At 36.0% G+C, this 24,917-nt stretch overlaps 1 long non-coding RNA gene across 1 annotated transcript in view; it reads right to left on the reverse strand.

The window, feature by feature from the left end:
- LOC141278083 (uncharacterized) overlaps nt 1-24,917 on the reverse strand; it is a 145,225-nt gene that overhangs the window by 105,345 nt on the left and 14,963 nt on the right. The window contains exon 2 of the long non-coding RNA XR_012330341.1: nt 12,746-12,847. This is a non-coding gene — a long non-coding RNA (uncharacterized lncRNA). The remainder of the gene's footprint in view (nt 1-12,745; nt 12,848-24,917) is intronic.

A 24,917-nucleotide genomic window follows, 5' to 3' on the forward strand; every position in this document is an offset into this window, starting at 1 on the left:
TTAATGTCTGATAACAGAGTTTTGTCTCAAATGGAGGAAACAGGATTGTACCTTGTTTGAGGGGGTGTAAATTGGTACAATGGTCTCAGGCAGCAACTTGGCAATACGTGGGAAAGCTGAAATGCACATATGCTAACCAGCCATCCTTTAAGTTAATGGTGGACCTTAGAGAATAGTCCCATCCATGTTCACTACATGCACAGAACTACTCTTTGTAGCGGTGTTTGAGAGAGGGCAAAAGTGGAAACAACGTAACCATCACTTAGAAGGTGAGCACATAATAACCTGATTTATTCATACAGTGGCATTTCACACAGCAGCTAAACTAAATGAACTGAATCTATATTTGCTTAGCTAAATCCCACAATTATGAAGTATAGAGCAGAAAGCAAAGTTGCAAAAAGATATAAGCAAGAATAAAATATATATAACTTTTAAAAATTTCTGCAGTGTATATTATTTACAGATGCTTTTTCTAGGTACTAGAAGTACAGATGCAAATATAGGAAAGGTAAAACTATAATTCCAAACAGTGGTTAATTCTGAACTGTGATGGGGAGTGAAAAGATCATGTGAGGATTTTGTTTCATTTTTTAAGAACGATACAAAGATATAAAAACTCGAAGGGATAAAGAGAAAAGGAGAAGGCCTATGTGTGTGTGAAATGAAGCAAATTGTTAATGATTTTTTAATCTCGGTGGGGGATACATAAGCATGTCTGATACTATTTTCTGCATTTTGGGGCATCTTTAGAATGCATCAGTAATTATAAAAAAATATGTAAACGGTTTATATCAATATACTCTAGAATTATATAAGTACTTTAGAAAAAATGTGAGGTTGTATGTGGGTGTATGTGGGAAACAAGTGCAATAGAATATATACAATAGTGCTGATTATACCAAATGTTCCTTAAATCTAGAACAGAGTTTCTACATTATTTTGATCTAAGTTTAATGTAAAATAATAATCTGATTTTATAGCAATTGCAAAGATCTTGGAGTATTAGTGTAACAGTTTTAACACATGCAATTGCTGCTGTCATTTCCATGGTATGCCTGCGCAAGATTTATTTTTGAAAAATGTATAAAGAGAGAAATATGAAATCCAGATGTATATAATGTGCAAATAATTTTAAAAAATAACTACAGCCTGCAAAAATAATATTTAATATAATTTAATAAAAAATGCTACTGAATTTTATTGAAAAGTGCTGAGTTTATCATGATGGAAGATTCACTGAAACATTCTGAGAAAGTACTTAAAATATTAAGTTTATAGGTATATATAATGTATAGATATACATGAGAAAGTGAGAATGGGGAGGAAGGGAGACAGGGAGGGAGGGATGAAGGGAAGGAGAGAGAAAGACAGAGAGACAGAGATTCAGAGAGAGGATGATTTGGAAAATTAAATGTGTTAGATTATATATTTTTAAAACCTCTTTGAATGCATCACATATTGGGCAGGAAGTAAGGACAGTCTTCAGAGGCTCCTCAACGACAACAGAGCAGGAATTCCAAGAGATGGGGAAGCCCAAACCAAAAGCTGCTTCAGTTATCATCAGAACCTGTGGTCTGCAGCAAGCACGGGGAAGGCATGGGGTCAGGAGATAGCCTGGGGCTTCTGCAAACTGAGAAGTGAGCTCGGCACCCCTTCCCCTAGCTTCCCAGGGCAGTCATCTCCTGGGTACCTGGAGAGTGACACCTTTAGTGGATAAACAAAACACAAAATGAAAATGGAGGCTTCCGGGAAAGCTGCTTCTCTAGATCTTGGAAACCCTATAACCTCAGGCTGGCTTTTGGTAGCAATACCAACCAGGTTGCTTGGCCTTCCTCAGTCAACAGAAATTGACTGGAGGCCAGACAAGAAACTCAGGCAAGGCTTTATTGGGGCTCCCGTGCCGGCTGCAGGAGGGAGTGAAAACAAGTAACAGGTTCCCTTCCTTGCTCCCCAAGGAGGGGTGAGCTCGTTCCCTATATGGGGTGAAGGTAAGTGTGTGTCCAGGGGTCAGGCCGGAGTGGTGGCTTAGGTGGTGTGCCCACCCCTTTGTGGTGTTGAGTGCAGGGGGGCACGTGTAGTACTCTGCTGTTGTTCTGACACACAGTTTTTGCTCCTGGCTCTTCAGAAATGGCAGTTGAGTTTTTTTGTCCTTTTGTATCTTTTGGGTCCAGAATTTGCCCCATCTGAGCATGCACACAGTTATTTTTAGTCCCATACAGTTTCTCTGTATTTTGTAGCTTGAGGAGAGGTGTGTTCAGCTGCAAGCATTGCAGCACTGCAGCAAAGGGTTCCAGGTCCCAGCCTGTCTCAGTAATAGGAGCTAGAATTCCCACCTTGTGTCAGGCTAAAAGGAAAATGGGATTTTAATGTAAAGTAGTCCTGGGTTAAAACTGTGTATGTAGCGCAGGCACCTGGAAGAAGCAACCACAAATTCTCTCTTAAGGAAGGTACCCTAAAGCTCCATGAAGAAATAGGAAATGTCAAACTCCAAGCACTGAAAATATTTAAATTTTCCGACATAAATACATAAAAGAAGTCAGTCTAGAAGGTACAAAAATATAAATGAAAATATTAGCGAAGTGTAAAAGGCTGCTAAAATGAAACAGACTTGAAAAATAACCTACAAATTTTACAAGTAAAAAAATAACTGAGATTAAAAACTGATTGTAATTGACTTTAAAACCAAGTATGTGTGTAATCCAAGCAAAAATCTTAGTGACTTGGTAAGTATACTTGAAAAAAAAAAAAAGAATTCTCTGAATGTAGGCCAGAAACATGAACAAGGAGCATTTATAAAAAGGGGAAGGAGCAGAAGCACACATGACAGACTGAGAATGTCCAACGTATATCAAATTGGACTTGAGAAAGAGAACACCAAGAAAATGGTGGGGGAGACAAGGTTCAAAGACACAATTGCTGAGCATCTTGAGATGCAAAGCCAGTAAGCCCAGTGAACTCCCTATCTGTGAATACTGTAGACAAGCCATAGGGCACCAAAGGCAGTGAAGATATTTTATACTTCAGAATAAATAACATGAAAGACAAGTTCCACAGAGTAACGACAATGAAACAGATAGAGGACTTCTCATCAGCGACAGCTAATGCCAGAATGCAGCGGAACAGTCTCCTCAAAATGCTGAGAAAAAAAATCTGTCAACCTGGAATTTTATACTCAGTGAACTCAAGAATGAGAACAAAATAAATAATATGTTCTTTTAAACAAAAACTGAGAGTTTATCACCAACAAACTCTCATGATAGAAACGTTTAGAAGAAAAGCAAAATGATTCCATATGGACAATGTGAATACTGTACAGGAGGTGTGGTGAGCAAAGAAGTGAAGAATGTGTGTAAATAGTTTACAAAGGCATCACTAGTACAAAGCAATAAAAGAGTGTCTAATTTGTGACATTAGAATATGACCAAACTATTTGAAAACATTGTATGAGTTGAAAAAGCTGATCACGGTTAAAGTAATTTAAGGTTCTTGAGTTATTTGAGAGTGTGGTATTAACAGGGCTCAAATTTTGACTTCATGAAGTAAAATGCACATGCTAAAATTCCTATGATACCCTTAAACAAACAGAAATTTGAATTTATAGTTTTTTAAAGGGTAGAGGAAAAATAGGGATAAACTCCCCAACTAATCCACACAATGGCTGCAGGAAGAAAAGTAAAACATAGAAAAAGCAGGAATGAGATAGTAGAAATAAATCTAACTATACGGTAATCACCATAAATGGCAAAGAACTGAGTCATCCAGTTAAAAACAAAGATTGTCAGGCTCGATTAAAAATATCCAGCCATATGCTCTTTACAAAAGACACACCTAAAATAAATTTGAAAAATTTGCATCGTACAAAACACGGAAAGCAATCCAGCTAGTGTGCTTATAAAAATATAAATAAGCAAACAATTAGATATCTAAAATCATTCTGACAAAATGCTATCTCAAGAAGAAATAAAAGTGTAAGTTATCCTGTATCATTAAAGAAATTAACTCAGTAATTCACAACATTTCCACCAAGAAAATAATAATCTCAGAGAATATTTTTGAGATCTACCAAACATACAGAAAATCTAATTCCTTTTAAAGAAATCTTTCCAGAATACATGAAAAGAGGAAATGTTCTTCAAGTATTTTATGAGACAAATGATGCCTTACTATCACAACCAGAATAATGCAATAGAAGTGAGGAAATGTGGTGTCCAATCTCACAAGTACGTCAAAAAAAATGTAGGATCACCCCTGCAAGTTTTTTAACATAAGAAAAATAATTTAGGTAATTTACCACATCAACAAATTAACAGAAATAAGCCAAGTGATCACCTTATTAATGCAGAAAAAATATGTGATAAACTTGAACAATCACTCATGATAAAAATGTTAGCAAATTGAGAATAGAAGATTTCTTTAATCCAATAGACATTATCTACAAAAATCCCTGTAACAACCATCCTGTTTCATGGTGGAATGTAAATATTCCCTTTACTATCAGGTCATCTGTGCCCAAAACAAGCATCTTTGCTTTTCTCTGCACCATTGTTAGCCATTACAGTGTGATTAGAAAAATCAAAATTATGGGGATTAAAAAAGAAGCTACACGTAAGCTATTGTTTAGAAATCACATGATGGTTTTAGCCCAAAACACACACATATAATTGGGATTAATAAGACACACTAGCAGTGTTTTAAGACATAGAAATAACACAAAATGTCAGCAAAAACCAATACACAATGAGATTTTTAAGAATACCTTTTTTTAGGAAAATGTAAATGTATTAGATATCTAAAAGTGAATTACTTTAGAAGATGTGAAATAATTATGGAGAATACTATAAAATCATTTTAATACAAAAAAAAAACCCTTGAAAATATCTAATACATGAAGAGTTCTGCCATGATCTTACATATTTAATCCCGTAAAAAATTCAGTTATCTCCAAACTGTTCCCTAAATCAGTGTAATTCTACCAAAATTCCAGCCATTGTTTCATGAATTGTATATTCTGTTTGTCAATTTATATGAGAAAACAAAGGGCCAAAGATATCCAATACATTTCTGAAGAGGAACTAGGCTGGGGTGGTAGTGGGGATCTCCCTTCAACAGGCATCAAGAATTGACAGCAAGCTATAATGATGAGAAGAATTCAAGAACACTAAAATACACCATGAAAACAGTACAGAGGTCAGAAACAGACCAAGGCCTAAAGAGAAACCTAGGCCAGGTGCCACTGCAGATCACCAGGAAAAATCTGAGCCACTCAATAACGTGCTGATCATTGCTTATATAAGTGTGAAAAATATTAGACGTCTATTTTACACCATGCCAAAAAATATATTTTAGATGTATTAAAGATATGACCATGAAGAACAAATATTTAAGCTTTTAGAAAAAAAATATTTAAAAAGAAAATCATCATTTGTATCTCAAAAAGCGTTGCTATGGAAAACCACAGACCGCCTCTCCTAACTCTTGCTCTTCCGCTAGGGAATCAGGTCTAGATCTTATTATTTGATATCTTCCTGTAACATAGAGCTGAGTCGACAGAATAATTCTTATTCTTGACAATAATTCTTGTCACTTGTTACAACACTAACATCATATGCAATCAGGTGAGAGCAAGTATGTGCGAGATTTCTTCCTCTGATCACACGAGAGGAATAGCAACTGGGGTAGAGTGGGTTATTATCGGGTCTGCAGACAGACACCTGATGTGGCCTGGTGTTCAGGGCTGCTTTTACAACACATAGAGATATGAAGGCAATAAAGAATTTAAAATTCAACACTATCCATTCCATAGGAGGGATCTGAGATTCATGAAGCTCTATATCTGTTGCCAAATCATCCTTCTAATATCTTTTGAGGATGAGAACTTAGGTCATTTCTAAATTACAAAGATGAAATAGAAAAACCTGGACATTGAAAATGGCATTGAAAACATATTCAATGGTACCCTCCAAGTTTGTGTGGGTATGTATATGTGCAAACTTGGAAATTCATATTTGGCCTATGACAAATATGCTCTGCTCATTCAAATAGTTAATTAACCAGATAGGTACAAGTATTATTATATCATGGGTGTTGGGCAATCAAGAATTCTTAGAAGACAGCTGCACATGAAACTCTGTAGCCCTTTGCTGGAAACGCCAGGAATACAGATTGAAGGCTCCAGTCACCCACAGCTGGCAACTCTATTCCTCTTCTGTGCAGCTTTCAAAAGGCATCAGAGCATCATGTATCATACTAGTCCACAAAATTACAGATGACATTAGAAATAATAATGATTTATGATATAATAAAAGGAAATCATTTTTATGAAATTTAACAATTTGTGTGTGTATTTAATCTTCAGCATGTGCCCCAAGCCCCTATAATCACTAATGAGAGTTATGTTTTGATGTCACACGGAAAACAGACCTTTGAGATTATACTGCCTGAGCCCTTAAGAACCAGTGGTGTCTTCTGAAAATAAAACAAACCAAAAGCCTTTTTAGCCATGCAATGCAAACTGGACAAAATCTTTAATAATTTGGGAATAAAATTATTTTAACAAATACTTTAAAATACCAGTTAAATTTTTTTACGTGTGTAATGGGATATTTGGATGCAAGGAGGGTATGCAGTCAGTGGATAAAAAACAAGCATTTCATGTACTATTATTTAACAAAAACAAGGTTATTTTGATTTAACTTGTGCTATTTGTTAAATAGACTTGATTTTTAGAGCAGTTTTAGGTTCACAGCCAAGCGAGGTTAAGGTACAGAAACAGGTATACTCCCTGCACCCACACAGGCCCGGCCTTCCCCACTATCAACACTCCCCAACAGATGGTATGCTCGTTAAATAAATGACCCAACACTGCAACATCATTATTACTCAAAATCCATAGTTCACATTAGGGTTCACTCTTGGTGTTGTGCATTCCACAGGTTTTCACAAACATATAATGACATGTATCCACCATTATCATATCATACAGAATAACTTTATTGCCCTAAAATCCCTCTGTGCTCCAAGTATTTACCTCTCCATCTGTCCCTCCTACCTGGCAACCACTGATCTTTTTCCTGTCTCCATAGTTTTGACTTTTCTAGAATGTCATAGCATTGGAATCCTACAGTCTGTAGTCTTTTCAGATTGGCTTCTTTCACTTAGTAATATGTATTTATATTTCCTCCATGTCTTGTCATGGCTTGAGAGCTCATTCATTTTTAGCTCAGAATAATAGCCCATTGTCTGGATGTGCCACAGTTTATTTATCCATTCACCTACTGAAGGACATCTTGGTTGCTTCCAAATTTTACCAATTATGAATAAATTATGAATCCATGTACAGGTTTTTGTGTAGACATGTTTTCAGCTCCTTTGAGTAAATACTAAGGAGCACAATTGCTGGATCATATGGTGAGATTATGTTTACTTTTGTAAGAAACTGCCAAACTGTCTTCCAATGTGGTTGCATCATTTTGCATTTCCAGCCGCAATGAATGAGAGTTCCTGTTGCTCCACGACCTCACCAGCATTTGGTGTTGTCAGTGTTCCAGATTTTGTCCATTCCCATAGGTGTGTAGTGGTTTGTCTTAATTTGCAATTCTCTCATGCCATAGGATGTGGAGCATCTTTCATGTGCTTATTTGCCAACTGTATATTCTTTGATGAGGTGACTTGCCTTATGTTTTAAACCCCTACATGATGCTAAAATGTATATGCCCCTTTCTACCAGCAATAATTCTTTATCATTTCACTGGAAATAGATACAAACTTATCTTAAAAACACCTTGCTGATCTTACACTCTGATAAAGCATACGCTAAAATCATAAAACGTTATAATGTTTAAAACACTTATATAAAGCTCACACTTTCCCACTGAAGATGTGTCTACAAGGGTAAACATCTTCATACTGCTGGTAATTTCTTTATTTGACCTCAAAACATTCATGGCAACAATTGTGAAATTCAGATTACAATTCAACACCAATTTGACCATTCAAGAAAGTGATTCTGTATTAAGACCAAATTCAACTGAAAGACTAAATTCTGTCAAAAAAATGTACATTGCCCTTCATCCAAGCATTACAACATATTACTATGTTCAAGTAAAAAAACAGTACTTTTTGTAAATCAACTATACCTCAATTAAAAAAGAAAGAAAGAAAAAAAGAGCACTTCAGAAATAATTCAACTTAAAAATCTGAATAAAAGTTCCATTTAAAAAAAAACAGAACTAAAATTATAACAGTATTAAACATTGTTTAATGTAACACACTGACTAGTCAGTTTTACACCAACTGCTGCATATAGTACACCAACTGAGATGTAATAAAAAAAATTAGAAGTGGTTCTTTGCATAATTTTGATACAGAAACATACAGCTGACACCTTCTCTGTAGTATTCAATAACCTAGTATTAGAATTTTCATGCAGGAAAGACGGACTGAATTGCTGCCACACAAGGCAGCTGAGACCAGACCACTTCCAGTATTGTGGGGAACTTGCATTGTAACCCTGATATTGTAATAATCTACTTTAGTTACAGAACAAGGCAGATCTGTGAGACTCTATGGAGGATGATATTGTCTCCACTGACAGATGTCCTGGATCGAGACCCAGATGTTTTCACAAGAGGATATAAAGAAAGAGAACTGTTTAGTCTTGTGTGAATATCCATACATACATTGATCCAAGTAAGCCTCCTTGAGAACTCGGGGCCTTGCAGGAGAGCAGCCTCTCTCACAGACTCTGATTAGTTCAGTGTAGTTAATATCAATACATGTTGCATAGCTGTATAGTCACGTTTTCTTGTCTTACTAAACAGTCAGTTCTTCTGCTAACCAGTCTCATGATTTGTGCTGCCTAAGTTAGCCTGGATTCCAAGCAATTGAGTTAGTCTTTTGGTTAAATTGATTTTTCTACCAAGGCCGTCAGCCCTCTGCTCAAAAGGCAGAGGGAGGCAAGAGTCATTACTTAGAAAGGTCCAGGTAAAAACCCTTGTTCATAGGATAAAAATCACTTTCTGTATCTCTTTTGGTGGTTAGATCATTGAGATACATGTCAAAATATGAAATATTTGCAAAACATAAATATAGTGACATGTATTGCTAATATGGATTAAACTTTTCTAAACAGAAGAGTAGTGGCTATTCGGTAACCAATGTATCAGGAGTATTTTCAGAACATGAAGCTGACAATGACATATATGATAGGTCCAAAGGGAGGGATGAGTTACAGTGGACACATTAACCCTGGAAAAAGGTAATTAAAAGCTAATCACCCTGGTGATGGTGGAAAGGAAGGGCAGATGTCAGAACCATTTAAGAAATTAGCCATCAGGCTGGGGAACTCTTCAGATGTTCCTTCTTGGGGAAGAGAAGAAGGGTTCTGCATGACTTCAAACTTTCCACCTTGCTGGCCACGCACGGCAGTGCCTCCATATTTGCCTTTATCTCAGGCTGTGTTTCCACACAACAGGACCACGTGGCTCCCTGTACAGATGGAATTTTGTCAATTCTCAAATTGTGTGATGAATGCATGAAAAGAACCAACTTGCTTCCAAAAATTGGCTTCATTACTCAAACCACTGTTATCATAATCCTTAGGTATTTATTTTCCTTCTGATAAAAGGTAGTGGAGAATACAAAGGTATGTGTAAAGTAGCATACAATTCCCTTTTTACCCGTTAGAAAATTCAGATAACCTATAATGCTCCTGCCCTCTATAGCATGGTGCTTAACCAACTACCAACCTCTATTTTTTCAATCTAAATATTCTTAACTCCATCCTCCTTCATTTTTTCTGCCTTTGTCCTAAACTTGGCCATCTTTCCCAAGCACTGAAAACCAATTCTTATTTCAAGAAAGATAGGTAAGTCCTTCTATCCTTTTCAGATATAACACTGTCTTTTCTAGCATCTCTCTACACTCCTACTAATGAATGGGCCTCTGTTTCCTTCTAGATATTCAGCCCCCACCTGTAGTCCACTTGGAACTTTCTGGTTTCCTGAGTGAAAGTCTCTGTCCTGGAAACGTGTTTAATATCACAGGATGGCAGGACTACAGCCCTGTATCAATTTTGTCAGTTCCCCCTCCAGAAAGAAGAGTGTGACAAACTGTCTCTGGCCACAGTGGAGGGCAGGGAAGACATCTCCTGATTCCAACTAGTCTGCAGTTTGCCTGAAACACTGGTTGCCTTTTAGCACATTCTCCAGACAAAACGTTCTTCATGGAATAATGCCCTCAACTTTCTGCTGGACTAAAGGGGAGTCCATTCCTACAAGCTTCGGGCCCTGTCAGGGGTGAGTGCACGCCAGCTGCCGCTGCCAGCCAAGGGTCTGCTCCACAGGAAACGCCTTGACAGAAATGGAAATAATCCAAGGGTAAACGGGTTTGGGGGAGAGGATGACTCACTCAGTAGTGGGTCTTTTGAGTTTGATATATTATGAATATTCATCTTAACAGCTATGAAAATACCATCTTAGCCAAGTGTCTGAGAGCCCACAAAGCTTGTTACACTATAGCACCATGTGCCTGAGAGAAACTGACCTAATTCTGCTTATTTTTCTTGTCTCAGTTTCCTTGGGAGTTGTATACGTGAGAACACATAAAATATGTTTTCTGCACCTTAAGACATTATTTGAAGTTTTATTTTGGGTATCGTGTAGACAAAATATCGGGATGACTGACTGAAACGTTTCTGTTCATTCAGACTAAAATATTCTATTTGATTGATCTTAGAGGTACCAAACAATTGAATTCCTAAAAAAATCATTTACGAAATCTCCAGGATGCAAAATGATTGACTGCATTTTCACCTTTAAAAGCTACAGTTTGTTTTCTTTTTTTACTGCAGTCTGTCTTTACTGGGGAGGGAATGATGAGAGGCGGGGCAGGGAGGGGGGCATCCAAAAGAGAAGTGAAGAAGAAGTGATGGGTTGACATAATTCAGAAGTATTTCATAAGGCACATAGACGATGAGCAATTTTACCAGCCGTAAGAGGTTATTAACAAGACTCTTCTGGAATAAAATACAGTGGTGCTTTTTGCAATATCCTCAGACAAGTAAAAATGTAGATTTGGCCTCATCTCTAAATCAAGTGAATATCAAAAGGAAAGCAAGCGACTGTGACAAATTCTGCAATGCCCAGTGTCAGCAACAGAACCCGAGATCCAATTCACTCAGTCATAACTACAGAGAAGGTATGAAATGAAATACACATTCCAAATAGGTCCCAGACCATCGAAGGCTTTAAAGGTAATCACCTAACCCTTCGTTACAAGTAGAAATCTAGCATGAATTAGTAAACTTCAGTATTTATTGCTCAGGGTTACTCCCCTGCTTAGAGTACATAATTGAATCAGAGAGTTTTGAAATTTGCAAGTTAATAAAAATGTGTGTTTATATCTATACCTTTCCCCAAGAGGAAGATTTGAAGAAGCATATCCTTGTAGATTAGAGACAATCTTTGTAAAGCTCCCTTTGTATTCTCTTTAATATATAAGAACTATTTAGCAGCAGAGAAAATGTTCTATGTGTACAAAAACAAAACCACAAAAAGGAAAAAAAGGAGAAATCTCTAAGCTAGAAAAAAATAAAGGCAGGAAGAAGAAGAGAAATAAAACAATAACAGTACAGTGTTGCATACATAATTAAAATGGTATAAATAGGGTTCTTAATATAGCATATTGGTAATTAAATTTTAGTTTCTGGCAGGTTTTACATGAAGATTTTTAAAATTATTTTTATTAATTTCATGGTAGAATACTAATTCTATTCTCAATCATAGATATTTACATAAAACTAGAGAAAAAACAAAACAAAAACCAATTAAAAATGATTTAAAATGTGTTCTACACCAAGTCTGTGTTATATCTAACATACCTTATATATCATATCATATGAATCATATTCTAATTCAAAATACCTTTAAAATATCATTGGTTTGAAAACTGTTTTATAAGTTTAGGCCCACCAAATCACGGTAATTGTTTTGATAAAATGTACTTCCTTACAGAATACAGTGGTTATTTTAAATACACGAAGATGCACACCCTACCCCCCCTCAAACATACTGTCTGTGATATTGAAAGTAACTTTAAAATCCCATAACATGTGATTACTTTAGACATTTTTGTGAGCCCTTTCTATAAGATGTTCTTGCTTTTGTTCCGATAGCTAATCAAGCTATCAGAGATTATAATAACCAAAAGTCAAAACTAAGCATTTCATGAGGATACGAAACAAATCTGTGTGAATGATCATGACGTCATGCACAAGATACAAAATTCTAGATTAACTATGTTCTTATTTTGGTTTACAATTATGTTATCACCACTGACTAAAATTAAAAGGACACACAATGTCAACAAGAATGGGAAGCACTGGAACTCTCAAAAATTAGCAGTATCAACTAAAACTGAACATATATCCCCTTCTGGTTCATTCATTTTACTCCCAGATACATATGCAATAGATGGGATACCTTTTGTCTGCCAAAAGCAGCCCTGCTCACAAAAGTCCCACAGTGAGATCAACCTCCATACTCATCTCAGGAGAGGGATACATGAACCTTTGAATATTAACACCGGAGAACACCCCACAAACCACTGTGGCTTGCAACAAGGCAAGCCTGACTAACGTCATGTTGAGACATTGTAGTCAGACACAAAAGCACACATTCCATTTCTATGAAATTCCAAAACAGGCAAAATCATTCTTTTGTCTAGAGATCGGGATAGAGGTTACCTTGAGGTGGGAGTTATTGTTGGGAAGTAGGGTAGGAAGCCGGTTGGAAGCCGAGGAGTGTCCCGGATCAGGATCAGGGTTATGGATCCAGGATGTACATGCCTGTAAAAGTGCATTGGGAGGGACCTTAAGATCTGCATGTAGTTGTAACTCAGTTAAATACACAAACACAGGAGTAAATGCCTGAAGGAATTAAAACAAAACAATAATCAAGGTTAATTTCGTGTGGTAGGACTGTGACTGGGGCTGGTTTCCTTCCCTATACTCTTTTTCTTCTCTCAACTTTTAAAATGAACACATACTATCCTACTTTTATCATCAGAACCAACCCATAAACATTTTTTATAACAGAGAAGTTGCCATAATGAGAGAAATTAAGGCAAGAATAAAACTTGCATTTTATATATTTTATAAAATTGATTCATCCTGTTCAAAGTCCAGGTCAGCATGTTTTTGCTCATTTTGTACTTGTCATTCCTAAGTTTTAATTTATGGGAAGGAACATGTATAAAGAGTGGCTTACTATTTAGTTTACAGAATAGATTTTTTTCTTTTTTCTAGAACAACATGTTATCTGTTTCCTGGAGGCCTTTTGTCTTTTTCAATGCATTCATAAAAACTGCCCCAAAGATTTAACTCATATGGCTTCGGGGAGAGGTCTTTACTGAAGATGAGAAGGGCCGTGTTGTCTCTCTGAACGTCACTGTGGTTTGTTCAAATTGAAAACAGCTGTGCAGAGGAAATGGCTCTCTAATTAGAACAATGTGTGAAGCAAGCCGAGGGAGGTGGGAAGGGTGATTGAATAGCTCTTGAACCAAGTTCCAAGACTTCAGGATAAGTTTTGTGTCTATGGGCTGATGTTGAGCACACATCTGTTTCCACCCACTGTGGACTCCTTGGGTTCAGAACAATGGACTTTTATCCAGATATGCCTCTTGAAAAACTGTTGCCTCACCTGTTATGTTACTTGTACTTTTAAATTGAGATGTTTTACTGAGATAAGTGTAGATTCACATGCAGTTGTAAGAAATACTTTCCTCATTGTTAACATTTTGTAAAACTACAGTACAATATTATAGCCAGGATCTTGACATTAATACAACCCGTCCATCTTATTCAGATTATCCACATTTTATCTGTACTTGTGTGTGTGTGACAATTTTATCCCATGTATAGCTTTGTGTGTCCTCCACCACAGTCAAGAACTGAACACAAGGATCCATCATATTGCCCTTTGGTAACTATACCCACCCACCCCCCATCCTTAAACCTTGGCAACCACTAATATGTTCATTTCCCAAATTTTGTTATTTCAAAACTGTTACGTAAATGGAATAATGTGTATGTAACATTGTGGGATTGACTTTCTCCACTAACTCATCATAACTTCCTGGGGAGTCATCAAGTTGTTCCATATATCAATAGCTCATTACTTTGTAGTGCTGAGTAAATACTCCATGGAATGTGTGTTGTAGACCAGCAGTCTCCAACCTTTTTGGCACCAGGGACTGGTTTTGTGGAAGACAATTTTTCCATGGACAGAGTGGTCGGGGGATGGTTCAGGCGGTAATGTGAGCAATGGGGAGCAATGGGGGAGCGGCAGATGAAGCTTCACTCCCTCCGCTTACCTCCTGCTGTGCGGCCTGGCTCCTAACAGGCCTCTGACCGCTAGGGGTCTGAAGCCCCAGGGGTTGGGGGCCCCAGTTGTAGACTATTTAACCATCCACTTGATTAAATACATCTGAGTCATTTCCAGTTACTTGGCTGTTACAAAGAAAATTGCTCTTCACTTTTGTATACTGTTTTACCTATGAAAATAAGTTTTCATTTCTCTGGGATAAATGCCTGAGTGTGTTCACTGGGTTTTATGTTAATTGCATGTTTAGGCTTATACGAAATTGCCAAATTATTTCAGAGTGGTTGTGGCATTTCACATTGCCACCAGCAATGTGGGAGTGATCCAATTTCCATACTTCCTCACCAACCTTTGGTATTGTCACTATTTATGTTTGTTTTAGCTGTTCCCATAGGTGTATAGTGAGTGACCTCTCATGGTGGTCTTAATTGGCATATTCCTAATGGATAGTGACATCAAAAATATTTTCATGTGTTTATTTGCCATCTATATACCTTTATCAGTGAAATGTCTCTTTGTGTCTTTTGCCCGTTTTTTGAACTGGATTCTTTCTTTTTTTGTTGTTTTTGGTTTTGTTTTGTTTTGTTTTATTTTGCAGTACGTGGGCCTCTCACTGCTGTGGCCTCTCCCGTTGCGGAGCACAGGCTCCAGACATGCAGGCCCAGTGGCCACGGCTCACGGGCCCAGCCGCTCCACGGCACGTGGGATCCCCCCGGACCGGGGCACGAACCCGTGTCCCCCGCACCGGCAGACAGACTCTCAACCACTGCGCCACCAGGGAAGCCCTGGATTCTCTCTTTACTGTTGAATTTTGAGAGTTCTTTATATACTCTAGTTACCAATCTTTTTTCAGATGTGGCTTGCAAACACTTTCTCCCAGGCTGTATCTTGTCTTTTGATCCTCTTCACATGGGCTTTCATGGACGAATAGTTTTTAATTTTTAAGTCCAATTTATTAATTCTTCCTTTGAGGATCATGCTTTTGGTGTCAATTGTAAGAACTCTTTGTCTAACCTTCCTCAATCCTGAAAATTTTTTACTATCTATTTGTTCTAAAAGTTTTATAGTTTTACATACATTTCAGCCATTATTTCATTGACTAATCTTTCAGTCCTACTCTCTTTCTGTAATAATACAATCATTGGATCTTTTGCTAGTGTCCTGTAGGTCTCTGAGTCTCTGTTCCTTTTTTTCTTTTTCAGTCTATTTCTTTTGTTGTTCAACTTGGGTGAATTCTCTTGATCATTGCTCAAGTTCTTCACTCCTACCCTCTGTCATCTGCACTCTACTATCAAGCCTATCCAGCAAGGTTTTCTTTTTTGTTGTTTGTTTTGGTTTTTTTGCTGTTATTGTAACTTCTGGTTCCATAATTTCCATTTAGTTAATTTTTCAGTTTCTATTTCTTTGCTGAAATTCTCTTTTCCATCTGTTTCAAGAAAATTAGTAATTGATTATCTAAGCATTTTATGATGACTGCTTTAAAATCATTGTCAGGTAATACCAACATCTGATGTATCTTGATGCTGGAATCAGTTGCTTGTCTTTCTCATTCAAGTTGTGGTTTTCTTGGTTCTTGGGTTCTTGGCATGATGGGTTATTTTTCATTGTACTCTGGACATTGTCTTATGTTAGGAGATTCCATGTCCTATTTAAATCTTTTATTTTAGCAGGTGATTACCCTATTTAGATTTATTACACTGGTACTGACCTACTTTTGTGTGTTGTGCTTCCAATGACAGTTTAATTTTCAGAGCTTTTGGTGTGTCATTTTGGTAGAATTGGTTAATCTGATGCTACCGTGTTGTTCCTTCAGCCCTGGGGTTCCATGTTAGTTCAACTTCCTCTTACCACCTTTCAGAGTTCCCTTTCAGTTGTCTTTTGCATAATTTCCAGGAATTATAGTTGTACTTAGTGTGAAGAAGCAAGGTGAAACAAGTCTATGGCATCCTGTTCAGACTGAAAGTCCTAGCTGTTTGTTTTTGAAAGATAATTGATAGTTTATATATACTGAGAAAAATCCAATATCTATTGATGTTATTTCATGCGCTACCACAAAATGCTAATAAAAAAGTGTGGTCTCAGTACTTAACATATACAGTAAAGAAACCATGATGCTCCTTTTCAAAATCCAAAAACCTTGACTTTTGAAGTGTTTTTTCTTCTATTTTACACAACTTATTTTTCACTTATTTGATTGCTGGGTGTAATGCACATAAAATGCAAAAGAAATGGAAATGAGTTTATTTTGTTGCTGCTGCTCCTTCTCATATCCTTCTTCATATATTAAATACGATACTGAATCCTATGTAAATGAAAATGCCCTGGATCAGTGGTTGTCAAAGTGTGCTTCCTGGATCAGCAGCATCAGTATCACCTGGACATTTGTTAGAAATTCAAATTCTCAATTCCATCCCAGAATCAGAAATTGTGTGATGCATGGTCTACCACCCAATGTTTTAACAGTATCTCTAGTTGATTCTGATGATGCTAAAGTTTAAGAACCACTACCCTAGACATTATTCAAACCTAATTTTCAAATTTAGTAATATTTTATTTTTAAAAAGAAATCATCAAATAAGCTTATTATTTAGGTGAGGCTACTCTCCTAGCAGATTATTTCTAGAATTAAAGATGTGTGATATCTGCAGAGGAAAGTGAAATATGCCATTAGAACTTTAATGTTTAGTCCATACAGACATGTGGACATCATACTTTTTCATATGTATATAGTCATTTAGCAAGTATTTATTGAGGACTACTATGGTCAAAGCACTGTTCTAGGCATCCAATACAGTCATAAAGAAGATAGATGCAACCTCTGCCCTCATCAAGTCTGTGCCGCTTGATATGCAGAGTTGTGACCTTTTATGAATGCTTTGACAGATTTAACTGGGCTATAATTTACTGCAAGTATTTTTACTGAGTTCTCAAAAGTGTTTTGGAAACTAAGATGGATTCTGTGTGAAAATACACAATTTTGAGACAACTATTATTACTTGAAAATGAGCGTATTATGGTAGATAGGAATAGTTTTCAAATTTCATGTAATCATATTCCTATTAATTTCGTTTAAACTCATTTCAATATGACACAGTTGCTATCATGGCACATGACTGGTTATGAAATACTGTCCATAATTATATTGCTCAAAAAACTTCAAATGAAGACAATTATAAAACATGATATTATCAACAAGAACATTTTAAAAGAATGATTTCTACAGAACTATTTTTCATCTACTTAGGCAAGATTTACATTCGCCATAACATAATTGGAATTTTTTGAGAGAAATGGCTACCGTGATGGAAAATTATCATTCCTTAGCATGACAACCTCATGGTGTAAGAGCTGTACTGTGCCAATACACTCAGTACATAAGAGTGTATTGTACCTTCCACTCACAATGGCTGCTTCATAGAATGGTGAAGGGAGTAAATAGAAAAGGAATCTGCTGAGAGCTGAAACATCTGATAATTAATATATTTCACAGACATCATATATTTTCCCTTAGTTTTGAGAGACCCATTAAGAAATTTAAAAAAGCAACTTGAAATACTTTTCCTTGGCAAGCCAGGCAAGTGGACAATTGATAACATTTCTCTACAGACTTACACCTATTTTTCGATTTGCCTTCTAACCTTATGTGCTAAGAAAAAGAGAGATTTTATTTGTTTCTTTTTTTTTAAAAACAAACCTGTAATTATTTAAGGGGAAGAGTCAACAGACCTTACTGGTTGAGTGGACATGAGTGCTGAAGGCAAAGGAGAGGCCTGGGGGAGATGGGGACATTTCAGTAAATATGAGGAACAACGGGAGACAAGCAGTTTAGTGGGGATTGTAAATTCTATTTTGATCGTGTTGCTTTTGAGGAGCCTCTGAGACATCCGAGTGGAGACATCAAGTGAGCATTGTGATCTGTGAGATGGCCCCCAGAAGAGAAGTCAGGGCAGGGAGTGCTGGCATGCTGGGGGTAATTGAAACCAGAGACTAGAAAGAACTGTTTGTTTGCGGGGAGCATGCAGGGAGACAGAAGAGGAGGGCTTGGATGGTCTTAAAGACTTCTTCATTCTGAGTCAGGAGGATGGTGAGGAGCCAGGAAGGGATATAAATAGGACCCTGCAGTAGGATGCCGTCAGGAGAGTGTGAAATTACAGATGCTGAGCACGGGAACTGTTTAAAAGAAACTATAAAACAAGAGACTGTTCTGAATAGTGCTGAAAGGGCTGGTTAAAAAAGCACCTCACCTCCCTCCACCCTTTTCAAAAAAATTCTCAATAGGCCTGACTTGGGTAGATTCAAGGAGACTGGAAAGGGAGGAAGTGGAAACAGAATAGATAAAACTTTCAAGGAATTTGACTTTGGAGATGAGAGAAGACAAAGAATGCTATCTGGAGATGCTATGGGTTAAGGGGAATTCAACTTTTTTAAAGGTAGTACTGCTTCTTGAGTTTGCTTTTTAATAGTATAACTGGCAAGTTCAGGAGACAGGGGATAGTGCAAAAAGAGTGGGGGAAAGTGAGATTCAGGGAGAGGGCTCTGATTTAGACATCAAAGTGCTCACCTACCTCTTTCATACAAAAAAGAAAGAGGGAAGCGTGGACACCAATGCAAGCATTTTGTAGACTTCAAAGAAAGCAGTGAGGTTTACTGGCAGATGCATTTATGTTTTCTTTTCTGTGAAATTGAGGATGAGATCATCTGTTGAGTTTGTTTTTGTTGGGAGATAGTTGAAAAAATGTGTAGAAGGTATTAACAAGTAATTTTGGAGTTTGGGAGAGTAATTTGCTTAGGGAAATAGAGTATGAATACGTGGCAGTGTCATGGTTTCAGTTGAATTTAAAAAAGAGTATATTACAAATCCATTGTGTAATATAATGTTGTGCATATTTTTATGTATATATATCAATGCATGTGTGTATGTATACACACACGCATAGATACACACATGATTATATACATAAATATCATACTGCCTAGATGGATAATATCTATATATCTTTCTATGTAAATGTGCACAGAGAAATGTCTGGAAGCATTTGAATGCAAAGCATTGGTCAATGACATAATATGTTTACATGCATACAGACGACCTTCAATGATGCATTCGCATATCCATCTATGTGATAAAATTTAAGATAGTTTCACTCTGTTTCTTGTAGTTTTATGCATTTTTGCACATTATGAATGAGCATGTACTGCTTGCTCACTAAGGCAAAGAAACAAGAAAAATATTCTGTAAGTTAAATTGACTATGTTATTGGTAAAATAACTGACTGCAATAACCTAACTCTATGTTTATACCTTATAGTACTCATTCAAGTCTAAATATTCAGAGGGGCAATGTTTCAACAGGCCCCAGCCTCTTTTAGGAGCTATGGCATGAAACCACAGTGACATAGCTCCTATTTTATAAAACCTTACTTTCCTATAGTTCCCTTTTTACATACTGACACCAGAAAATATTTAATCAATCAGATCTCCTTTTTATGCTAGCTGCTACAAAGTACAGGGTCAAATAATTAATATCCATAGGATTCTCTGGCTCTATTTACCACAGCAGGTTGACAAAAATCTAATTCTGGGGTATAACTTTAGGTATTGGTCAAGAAAAGATTCTCTGATGTGTTCCAAGTTTGGGAAACTGTGGATGAAATGGCGCTGAATATCAAGTCTGGGTCTTCTGGCTTTTTATTTTTACTTCCGGAGTTTTCAGAGCCTTTAAAAGGCTGAAAAGTAGAGTTTGCAGTATTTTCCAGGCTTCCTTGTCTCAGAAAGTGTCCGCGTGTGTGTGTGTGTGTGTGTGTGTGTGTGTGTGTGTGTGTGCGCGCGCGCGCACGCGCGATGCACCTGCATGGGTACTGCCTCATGGAACATATTTAGCAAACTAGGGAATGCTGTTTGATACTGTATCTTAGTTTATACTTCTCCCTAAATTTTAAAATTCCTTCTATCTCAGATACTTTAAATTTATGTTATCTTGCTTACTTTTCTGTAGACAGTTTAATTTTTTTTAACAAAGGAGAATAAGCAAACAACTTAGTATGTCATGATAGGATAGCACTTTTTTTTTCATACCAGTGGTCAGGATTATCATAACAAGTCTTCTAAAAATGACACTGTCTTTTAAGTGATTTTCAATCTCCATGATAAAACTGAATTATATAATATATAGCTACATATTGTGTAATTTGATTATGTCAATTATTAGATATGTCAAAGGGCAAACTTCTCAAAATAATCAAAAAATACTGATAAAGACTTCAAAGAGATGTGGAATTCAAGAATTTTCTATCATTTTTGATTGATGACTACCTTGGTTATTTAAGAAAATAATAAATAAGCATAAAAATACTGTAAGTTGCAGTCCATTATTTAATCCTTTTAAATTAATTTAAGCATGCAATATTGGGTCATCAAATGATTTGCATTGAATCAATAAGGGGAAATCAAAGCATTGAAACAAATAGGAAAGAATGGACCCATGATAGCAACAATATATCTGAGAACTGACAACATTCTTCTTAGTCATCCTTACATGTTTAGATATAAATATAGACACAGATATAGATATATAGACATCTATATATAAAGAATACCTAAGTAGTGCTCAACTGGGTCCAATAAATATTTTAAGTGATTTTCAAACAGTCTGAATTTGGCAAAACAAAAGAAGTTTTAGCAGATCATTTTTCCTTGAATTTTATATTCTTTTGAATTGTAGGGAAAGTCAGTCCATGTGTTTCTGACTCTGAAACGTTTAACTCATCAAAACACTTGCTTTGTAAATAATATTTATTGCCCAAAACCTTTTGAGGTCTTATAATAAGTTCCCAACCCAAAAATTTCGGGATAGGTTTTACTCTGAAGAAACTAGTGAGAAAAAATGGTTCAAGATATTGGTTTGGAATATTTAAACCAAAGTTTAAAGAGTGAATTATTCTTGGAAAATTTTCCCCTAATATTATATTTCTAAATTATAGTCTGTATTAAGAAAATATACACATTCATTTTTCTTGTTTCTGTAGATGATCTTCCTAGTTTATTCACTGTATGTAAGAATATACATTTTTAAGTTCCTGGAGAACATAAGATGGAAATAATGTCTAACCAAAATTATAGTTGAAAGGTAGAAAGGGACCCGGGAAAAAGCAGTAGAAATTATATGTACAAAAAATGAGATTTTAACATGTAAATGTATTATCCGTAAATCCAAGATAATTCTTAAGCAGTGGTCTTGCTTGAAATGTCTCATATCCAGATTTATGGAGCTACATCTAGGACTAAAACTCAGACATCCAAAAATGTTTGCTTAGTCATTTTTAATTTAAATATAGCCATAATTTAATATTTTATAAGCTGGAGGATATAATTATTTAATATCAAGCAAAAACTAATGCCCTAATTTTAAAAGAAATGAAGCATATAAGAAAGCAAGTATAGATTTAACAAATTTCTGGGTTAGCTAAATTCTGGAGAGATCAAATTGATTTAAAAGATGTTTCAGGCAAATGAGATGTAATAGAGTTAGGAAATTCAGACACACTAAAATGAATCTAAATTCATTTATTACTAGGCATTAATTACTTTAAAGAAGATTAGGTTTTGTTAAAATAGAAAGAACTATTATATTATGTTCTATAGCCTTACATACATTCATATATATTCCATGTACATAATATATATCTACATATATATATATTTTAATCTGACCTCCTTTCTTACATCTAATCAATATTCATAATAGAAAAATCTATACCTATGTTTATGTCTACACCTACATCTATATATGTAGACATACATGTGTATCTATCATATACATAAATCTAGGCATAACCATTTTTTAATGGTTACATAATATTCTACAGTATGGATTGATCAAAATTGTTTTACTAATTGTTCCCTGTTTTAAAAAAAATCACCTTTTAATACACTATCTTATCAAAGGATTTTCAGAAATTTTGCTACTTGCACCTGTGAATAGTCTTGTAAATTTCTTCTCTTAACATGTGAGGTGGTTTTTATTAAAAATATTACCAGGAGTGGAATTGCTGTTTCGTATGGAATACAAATATTGTACTTAAATAGAAATGGCACATTTTGTTCCATACTGTATGTACAAATTTACTCCCGATAGCAATATATAAAATATCCTGTTTATCCGTACTCTCCTGTTATTTTCAGATTAAATTAGATGCCAAATGAATGAGATCTCATTGTGGTGTTGGTTTTATGTTCCTAACCACGACTGATGTTGAAAACTCTTTACATTTTTATTGCCTATCTGGGTTTTATTTTTTGTGAAATGTCACTACATATCTTTGGCCCACTTCTCTATTATATTTTTGTGCTTTTTGTATTAGTTTGAAGTATTTACATATTCTTGATGCTAATATTTTCTGTTGTGTGTATTGTGTACAGGCCCTCATGGGGCACACAGTGCAGGGGCAGATTTTACATATCTGAGAAAAATGCTAATAAGAGAGACATGGGATTATACCAGATTATTATGGGGAGTTTGAAGTATTCAGGGAGGTCAGGGAAAGCTTTGTGGGGAAAATTACAATTTGGTTGATATCTGGGAGTGAATAGGGGTTAGCGGTGGAAGAGGAGAAGCAATTTAGGTAGGAGGAAGAGCATATACACACACTGGAGGTCAGTCAAAGCAGTGTGGGCACCAGGGGATGAGAAGAAGGGCAGCGGGGCTGGACCTTCGGGGTGAGGTATGAAGAAGGCTGCTTGTTCCTCAGTGGGCTGACCACACAAAACCCTAAAGCCATTTTAAGTGTTGTGGTGTTATCCTAAGATCAATGGGACATCAATGGACTGTTCTGATTGGGTATTTAACATCAAACTTGTGTTCTAAAAAGCTGCCTCTGACTATGGAATAGAGAATAGATTGTGAAGTGTGCTGCCCAGTGGCCCTGTATATCACTTAGAAGACTTTTTTTAGTAATACAGTAAGAAATGTTTGTAGGTTGACCTGTGCTGTAAGGATGGAGAGTGAGAGAAAAGAATGTATTAGAGAAAAACTATACAATGAAATCAACAGAACTTGTTTTAGTAGAAGGTAAATTTGGCTCCAGGATGAGATCCAAGTTCTAGGCTACAAGTGATTACTAAGAAACTTGTTACATTAATCACTTAAAAGGAGAACTTAAACAAAAATCTTTTAATTAAATTACTATCTGTTACTATGAAACTGATGATTAATGAAAGCATTAGGTGTCTAAGACTTCAGGCACCGGGTTAAGGATGTCTTCATTTGGACCCCAGATTCACCATTTACTCTCTCAAACCTCCATATCTCTTTTTGCCTGTACAATGGAGCTGCCAACCTCACGTCGTTGTTGTGAGAATTAAGTAATGAAAAAAAGTGCTTCATAGACATTTGGCACATCCCAATGAGCTAGATAAATATTCGTTATTATTGAAATTATTCCATTACTACCATTATTAACTGGGGAAAGCACTGTGATAAAAGTTAATTTTAAAAATACAAATAGAGGCAAGATTGCAGTTTCTATTGATTCAAATGTTATTACCGGGGTTGGAAATTCCCTCTCCTTAAACATGAACATGCAATGTAAATGGAGGATTTTGAGGGCTAATGGTAGGGAAATCTGTTTATCTTTGACATTCCCAAGGGCACTTGGGCAACTCTGAGCATCTCAACTGTTCACTTGTTTGCCTTTGGCTTACTCAAGGAACAAGGAAATCGTGAAGAGATTCTGTTTCGATTTCTTGGATTAACACTGTATTGAGTTGCATAATTATTATAGAGATAATCAGAACATAGCAGATTTATTTCTAGGATGAATAGAAGAACATGGATTTCCATATTAATTGGTAACATTTACTACAGATAACATATACTAATATTCACTTCAGATATCTTCCTGTTATTTCATTAGTCTAGAAATTAAACATTTTTTGTTGTTTTAAATCCTCAGTTTAGTCATCCTACTAATTTAAAATTGTACAATTTCAGCCCAAGTATTGTAATTGGTCACTATGGGGTACCAATCACTACTTGAGCTTGCAAGGTGAGAGCTATACCAAATACTTGATGCTAATATATGTGCTATGTCTTAATTCATCTTTTTATTTTAGGATAAAAAGAAATCAGGGGAAACGTGTTTGCCAATAACCCTTAATATATTTCTCCCTAGAGCAATGATTATAAGATTCCATTTCAAGGGAATACAACGGTATGGACACTAAGCAGTTCAAATATGTCAATCCCTACTAATTTGGTCAAAGTCAAGGATTTTTAAAAAAGGGAAAAATCAGTTTCTGTTGAATTTCCTTTCATGCCTTATTTTAGAAATTTGTAAAACTGTCTTTTGCTACCTCTCAGATAGTGAAATAACAATGAATTCTGCTCCAGGCAAGCTGCTTTCCAGGCCAACCTGTCAGGAGAGAGACAGACAGCTGAGGGTAATTCATTCTCGCCACTGGGTCTCAAGTGACTTGTGAAGGGATGTGGAATTTCTAAAATATAAATAGCATTAATTTACAGCAAGAAATAGAAAGTGT

The sequence above is a fragment of the Tursiops truncatus genome, chromosome 2 (assembly GCF_011762595.2).
Source record: "Tursiops truncatus isolate mTurTru1 chromosome 2, mTurTru1.mat.Y, whole genome shotgun sequence".
Lineage (NCBI taxonomy): Eukaryota > Metazoa > Chordata > Mammalia > Artiodactyla > Delphinidae > Tursiops > Tursiops truncatus.